The sequence below is a fragment of the Taeniopygia guttata genome, chromosome 1A (assembly GCF_048771995.1).
Source record: "Taeniopygia guttata chromosome 1A, bTaeGut7.mat, whole genome shotgun sequence".
Lineage (NCBI taxonomy): Eukaryota > Metazoa > Chordata > Aves > Passeriformes > Estrildidae > Taeniopygia > Taeniopygia guttata.
Window position 1 is genome coordinate 14,803,131 of NC_133025.1, and position 7,015 is coordinate 14,810,145.

At 39.5% G+C, this 7,015-nt stretch overlaps 1 long non-coding RNA gene across 1 annotated transcript; it reads right to left on the reverse strand.

Annotated features, from left to right (window-relative positions):
• Nucleotides 1-206: 206 nt before the first annotated feature.
• On the reverse strand, nucleotides 207-2,015 carry LOC121468071 (uncharacterized). The gene is made up of 2 exons (XR_005977996.2): nucleotides 1,430-2,015; nucleotides 207-383 (listed from the first exon to the last, which is right to left on the reverse strand). It is a non-coding gene; the product is annotated as an uncharacterized lncRNA (long non-coding RNA).
• Nucleotides 2,016-7,015: the final 5,000 nt, after the last annotated feature.

The window sequence follows — 7,015 nt, forward strand, 5'->3', positions numbered from 1 at the left end:
TGTTCTTGATTGCCCTGTTTGACACGAAAGGAACAAACTTAATTTTAAATACAAAGTATAACTTACGATAAACTTATTGTTATATTTATGATTATCTAATTTATTTTCCCTCTTTTTTTTTTTTTGCCATTGAAAAACAATGGCAAAATGAACAGAAGAATCACAGGCCTTACTAAAATAAATCTAAACTTAGTTCTATAACATCACTAAAAACACACATTTATAAAAAAACCCCGAAGTCCATGATCTTCTGTGGGTGAAACACAAATCTTTGCACAATCTACATCTTTTATGCATCTTATGCCTTGCTTGTGGATAGATCAGTTCTTTCTTGCAGTTGATAAGTTCTACATTCTTCATTGAGATCCATCCAGGTTCTGCACCTGTTAAAACACAAACAAATCCAACATCCCCACAGGGACTGGAGGGTTCTCTCTCAATTCTGTTCCTAAAATTGCATGAAGTAATGGAGATATCAACATCTTTGTTATAAACATGAAAAAACATCAAGAACAGAACAATACATGTAGTAAAGAAATTAACAACAAATAAAAATCAATCAGATAATACACAATTAATAATACATATAAAATCACAGTTACCAAGTGCTACAATATCAAATTGCCATCCCAGAGTCTACAGCAGCTGACAAACCTGAAAACAACAGAGATTTGGAGAAAACATGTCCGGATCATGTTCTTCCAAAACTCCCTTTGAGGCTCAGCTGTCCTATATCGTCAAATTGTCAAGTCAAAAGGACTTGAATAGTTTTTGATGCAGAAAACACCTGGGTCAATCACTCTATCCCAGTAGAGCCAGGGCTTGGCCAGAGCCTGAACGCTAATTGGAGGATCTCCTTTAACACCTTATGAAACATAAGTCTTAGAAATAACAGTTATGAGTAAAAAACCTTATGAATTAAAATGTATGAAACCATCAAATAATTGAATCTGTCTAAAATTTCTTTCAAGACAGAGATTCACTAAACTCAACAAATTGTATCTTCAGAAATCTGAAAATTTGAAAACTGAAATCTTGAACCAAAATCTGGACAATGAAAGAGTGAAGGGAGATGAATTGCAGCTGCATAAAAGATTGGACAAAGAAAACACATGAGTAGTTAAAAAATCAAAAACACAGGATCCTGAAGAAAAATGTCTTGTAAACAATCACCCAAAGAGACAATAAAACATATGAAAACTGACTTTAAATACCATAACACCTTAATACCTTATTAATAATTTTTAGTACAAAAATCTGACAACTCACATTATATGATCAACTTTTCAACGAGAAATATTTAAAATAGTTTAAGACAATCTTTTTAAAGCATTCATATAACATTAATAACAATCACTATTTATCTTATTATCTATAAAACCTAAAAACAAGGATTACAAACTCAATACGAACAATCCATCTGACTTACATTTCTCAAATGCTTTGTTTTCAGAGACATTTTTGGTAGGTAAATCATTACTAATACTTCTATCTTTATACAGTGATTTTCATCAATATAATATTTGAAATAACATTGATTTGCATAATGTTTATCCTTCTTTGCATCTTGGACAATGACTCGGTATTGCTGTATGTTCCATTACATTTTCTGACTCTTGTAAAAAATTGGAAAAATGCTGTTGACATTTTTGCTGTAGTGTTGCAATCCCTCCATCAGTGGTGCTGCTGCCCTCAGCGTTGTCATTGCCATGGCAACCACAGTGCTGCGCAGATGTCTCCACCGCCATTGCTGGGTGCTGCAGGGGGCCCCCCCAGTGCGGGCGCACCCCCACCGCTGCCACTGCTGGTTTTGCAGGGATATGAGGGGGTGGCGCTGTCTCTCTCCCATCCTTGCTGTGCCACCATGGGGATGTGAGAAGAGACACCCCCGCTGTGGCCACGCCCCGCCTGCTCCAACTCCAGCGTGGCTGAGCCCCCCGGGAACACCCCTCTCCCCCCTTGCGTTGTTGCTTGGCAACAAGGAGTCTTCCGTCTCTCCTCCGACATCCGCCCCGCCCCAGGCCCGCCTCAGGCTCGGTGCCAGCTGGCCCTGTGCCACCTGGCTCCGTGCCCGCCACTCCTGTGGTCCACCCAGGCAGCTGGCCGGTGCTTGCCACCACAGCCCACTGCCATAGTGTTTGTGTAGTAGATAGGGACAGGTGAACAGAAGATCCCGGGATGTGACGGAAAGAAAGACCCTTCCCCCCTCACCCTGCAAACACGTTATCTACCACCCCCAGAACATGTAACCACACCTAACCCAGTTGTTTTCCACTCCCGACTAACCCTAGAGACCCTACCAACCCCCCCTGACGTAGCAAAGTCCCCCAAGACTATTTAAACCCATGAGATAAGATAATAAAGGCTTTCGACCGTCCACCACATTGGTGTTAGCGTGTGTCGTTAGCCCGAGTAGCCCAGACTAGGCCAGGCTGCCATGCTGCCTCCTTGCAACCAGGTCGCCGTTGCCTCCCCTGAAGGCAACATGTTTGCCACCCCGTCTCACTAGGGATGAGGGAGGGCTTCTGTAACTTTTCTTTATCTTTTGCCCACAGAGTCAATTGCTCTAATATTGGACTCTTTTTATCTTTTTCCCTCTCTCAGAGAGGATATGTGAAAGGAGCCGCAGTGCTCTTCCTCGGATGCTCTCTATATGTCTATATATCCCTTTCTCTCTCTTTGCATGTGGCTTACCTTTCCACCTGTGCGAGGTGCTCCCAGCTTTTTCTTGAGCTAGCAGAGACACTAGCTCCAGCACCCCTGCTCCATTTTGTTCACCCGCACTGCGTGGTCAATGAGTGAACCCGCGGAGTCTTCGGCATTTACTCCTGTGTTTCCCGATGCAAAACAAGCGTTTTGGAAACCGTCTCCCATTGTGGCCAGCACGATTTGGAGTCTGGAGTCTTTGATTGCTCCGGCACCTTGATCCCTGTCACTATAACAGCGATTTGGGATGAGAATCTTCCTGTCGCTTATCTTCCTTTCATGCAATTTGGAGATGCTACCCGTTGCCCCTAAGGCAATTTGGGAGCCTCCGGAGCGTCCTGGGTCCCTGTTCGGGTGCCAGAAGCAGCGGGGACTTCTTATAATATAAAGGGATGCTGGACAGGACAAACACAGATTGAGCCAATATGATTAAAGCTACATTCTCCGTTTATTGTCTAAAAGATGGCAGTTTATATACACTTCTACATAGTTTACAGGTTGTGAACATGCTATCATTGGTCAGCAAACATTGCTTACCTTTGCCTTAAGGTGGTCAGGCTTTTCACACTGCAGCTCTACCCAAATTCATATTCAGAAATCTCATTACTTGGTGGTTACCTTAACATAATTTCTAACTTCGCCACAACGAGTTTCTTACTGCATCAAAGGCTTCTAGGCCCCACCAAAGCTGCTTATCAGGGACCTAGTCTGAGGGGTAGCTCAATTCTTACTCTAAATATAAATCACGTCCTGTCTCTCTCAGAAATAACACATCCTTACATTTTTCTGGCAGCCTGTCCACAAATGAAATCTGGATGGCCAATGCTCAGTTGAAGGTGCATGAATAATGCTTTTTCACCCAAAAACATGTAATCAGTTTTCTTTGTCCTTTAAAATGAAACCTGAACTTCTGAACTTTAATCTGACTTCGTTAACAGTTAAAAGCCTGTACTAAAAATACTTCCAAGTCACATTTTTAGAACTTGAGTTCCACACTACTTGCTTCACTCTGAGAGACAGAAAAAGTGCTCAGTCAATTAAAAATTCCTCTGTTCATAGATGTAGAGACCTTAATATGCAGTACTAGGTGTAATATGTGAAATGGATTCCATTACAGCTCCTGGATGACTCTGAGAATGTTTCAGCGGTCTTTGCCATTTTGAAGAGCTCTTGAACTAAGTGAAAACTGTGTCAGGAACTGACACTACGTAACCTGATTCTGTGGAAGAACACTTTCCTTAGGATGTAGCAGGAAGGAACCTTATGGTTGTGCTACTGATCTCTCTCTTCTGGCCTGGATCAAACTGGAAGAAAATTTGAAATAATACAGGAAAATTATCTAGTGCTAAAGGTACTTTGATACATAACATAGTTCTAGTGTAAATGAATATAATATAGTGAGATAAGTGCATTTGTCAGATAGCTGTCCTTTGTGTGCATGAAGAGGGGAAGTGGTATTTATACTTTGTGATTTTATTCTGCATGGAAAGAGTAAAGAGGTACAAAAACAAAAGCACTACTAATTTCATCATGGTACAGAAAGGGTGAAATTTTTAGCTGTCTCTGCACTGATGACTCACTAACCTTCCTCACACTTACGCCATGGTGACAAGGTTTTCTGGGTCCTCACGACAGAGGTGCTCTTATGCAGACAGCAAGGATAGGTTTCAAAGGCTTTTAAACACAGAAGACCTAGATACTTTTTAAGAAGAAGAAATGTATTCTTCTTGACACCTGTGAGACTGTAGACATTAGCCCTTGAAAAAGTAGTGTTTAAAGTGAAACCCTGAAAGAAGTGGAAAGTTTTTCTTTATGTCTAACTTCTGAGTCTGACACCTCCTTTAGACTTCACTTGCACAAAAATAGAGCTTCATCGGTTTTTGTGTGTTTTGAAAGCAGATCACAAATTCATGGAGTTATAGGAGATAATTCATCCTAGAAGAATAAAGGGACTGAATGTATCCATCAGCTGTTCTATTATAGATGGTTAAAGCCTGTAGTCTGTATTCAGCCACGGCTGTTGCTGATGGTTCCAATAGTGATGGTGGCACTGATGGTTCCACTTGTCTCAGCAAATGCTAAATTCCTCGTCTTTGTTCAAGGGATTGAAACAATCAGCACTAGCAAAGAAGGAGGAAATTAATTATATTAATCAAAGGCAGGAAAGAAAGATATAACAATTCTCAAACTGTAGTGTACGTTAGGATATTGGAATTGTTTCAGTGCTGTGTTCAGGTATCAGAAAGGAATAGTTATGGCTAAGTTCACCCCATTCTTCAGGTTCTTGAAAGAAACAGTTTGCTGGCATCCATGATACAAATATGACGTTTGATTAATGTTACTTGAGTGATCTATTGAATGGATACTTGAAGAAGAACAAGGGAATATGGTATGTTCATCACAAATACAGACTGAGTAGGCATGTCATTGTCATGAAAATGCATTGGAGTCCCATTGTTCTGTTCCAATAATGCTGAAGCTCACTTCTAAGCTGATTTCTATAATCATCCACCTATTCTACCACATAACTGGAATAGATGCCACTTCAGTTCCTTAACTTCCTACAGATTAGTCTGTGTTGGTTTTGTGTGTGGTTTATTTTTTTTTTTAGAAGTACAAAGATTTAATCATACCACTTCTTTTTTGAGATGTCTAATAATGATCTACAAGGCAGAAAGCTGAGGGGGTGGAGGGAAGTGATCAGTGTTTGCATCCTGTGGCATTTGTCTTCAATTATACTGCTGAAATCTGGAATCTGTGATGTTTTAAAGCAAACCCATTGGTGGCCATCTTTCAGCTACCCCTTGGTTTAGTTTTTAGTTTCTCTTTCCCATAAAACTCACTCAGTATATGAGAATTATGTACTTACTCTAAGCTAAAACAGTATGAGACAAAATTGTTGTGCCTTCATAAATGTGATGAGAGAAGATGAATATCTCCCCAGCAACACTGAAGACTTGAATTTCCTTAACTTCTCCATTATTTTCATAGGGTGATGTATTTATGGAATCAGCAATCGTCAACAATTTCCATTTTTCTAAGTAGAATAAAATATTAAGATCAGGTAATGTAGAAAAGGATCAAAACAAAAGTTACATGAGAACGTAACCAAAAGTAAAATAGATTAGTAGAGAATAATATAAGATCATGTCACACTTACAAGATATACTTTTAAATTACTCATACCTATAGAATTGTAACCGCTAATATAATTTATAGTGATGTACTATCCCTACTACAATAACTCTTCATATGTTTTTGGTTATTCATGTCATGCCATGTAGGATACACTGATCATACTTAGATCGCTATAGCGGATTATAAAAGCGGGAGGAACTGTATTATAAAGCTGAAAAACAGTTTGGTTTTTCCTCAAAACCTGTTCTTTAGCTTTTAGTCATCTAGTAGCTTATTTATACTCAGCATTAGCCTCTCAAGACAGCACTGGTCCTACACCCATCCCTTCACATTACTGTACAAAGACAGTAGTGAACTAAATTTCTTCTTGTTTTTTTGTTTGGGTTTTGTGGTTTGGCTTTTTTAAGGAATTTCAGCTGTAGGCTTACTGGTTTGGCTGCCTGCAGACACACCTAGAATACGGGTGAAGGTATGTGGTTTCTTGGCTGTACTGAGAACTTTAGACAGATTGGTTTAAGAGGAAGTACTTTAGAGATATCTGATGAGAAATTGCTCTGTGCTTAACAAATTGCTCTGGACAAGAGAATGAAAATAAAGAAATGAGATTTCAGGTGATAACTTTCCAAAAAAAAAAAAAAAGAGCCAGAAGATTGGAACTGGGATGTGGTCAGAAGTTTCTGAATAAAATATCCATAATATCTTCCTTGAGTTTCTGCCACTGGAGTTATGTTTCAGATGTGTGCTGTGCACAGGGAGTATATCTCCTGTACATAAGAACGTGTTACTGTCTTCTGCATTCCTGCTGCTGTTCCTTCTGTCTGCTATGTGCTAACCAGTGCTGGCATTCAGGTTCTCTTATCACTATTTTGATTAACTATCTGAGATCAAACATTGAACTTGAATTACAGTAACAAGAATCTAGAAATTAAATTCGAAATGAATGTATTTTGATAACGTTTGTGGCTTTGGAGTTAATTTTTTTTACAAATAAACACATGAAACTTCTTTATTGCTATATGTAAAACTCTCAACAGACAGAGGAGTAGAGGAATTCAGTACATGATTTTGGGCTTCAGCATATGATTTTCAGGGACTTTGACCCGTCCTACATATTGTGTAGCTACAGACATGGCATTTAATTTGCCTGTGCCTTAACTTCCCACCTGTGACA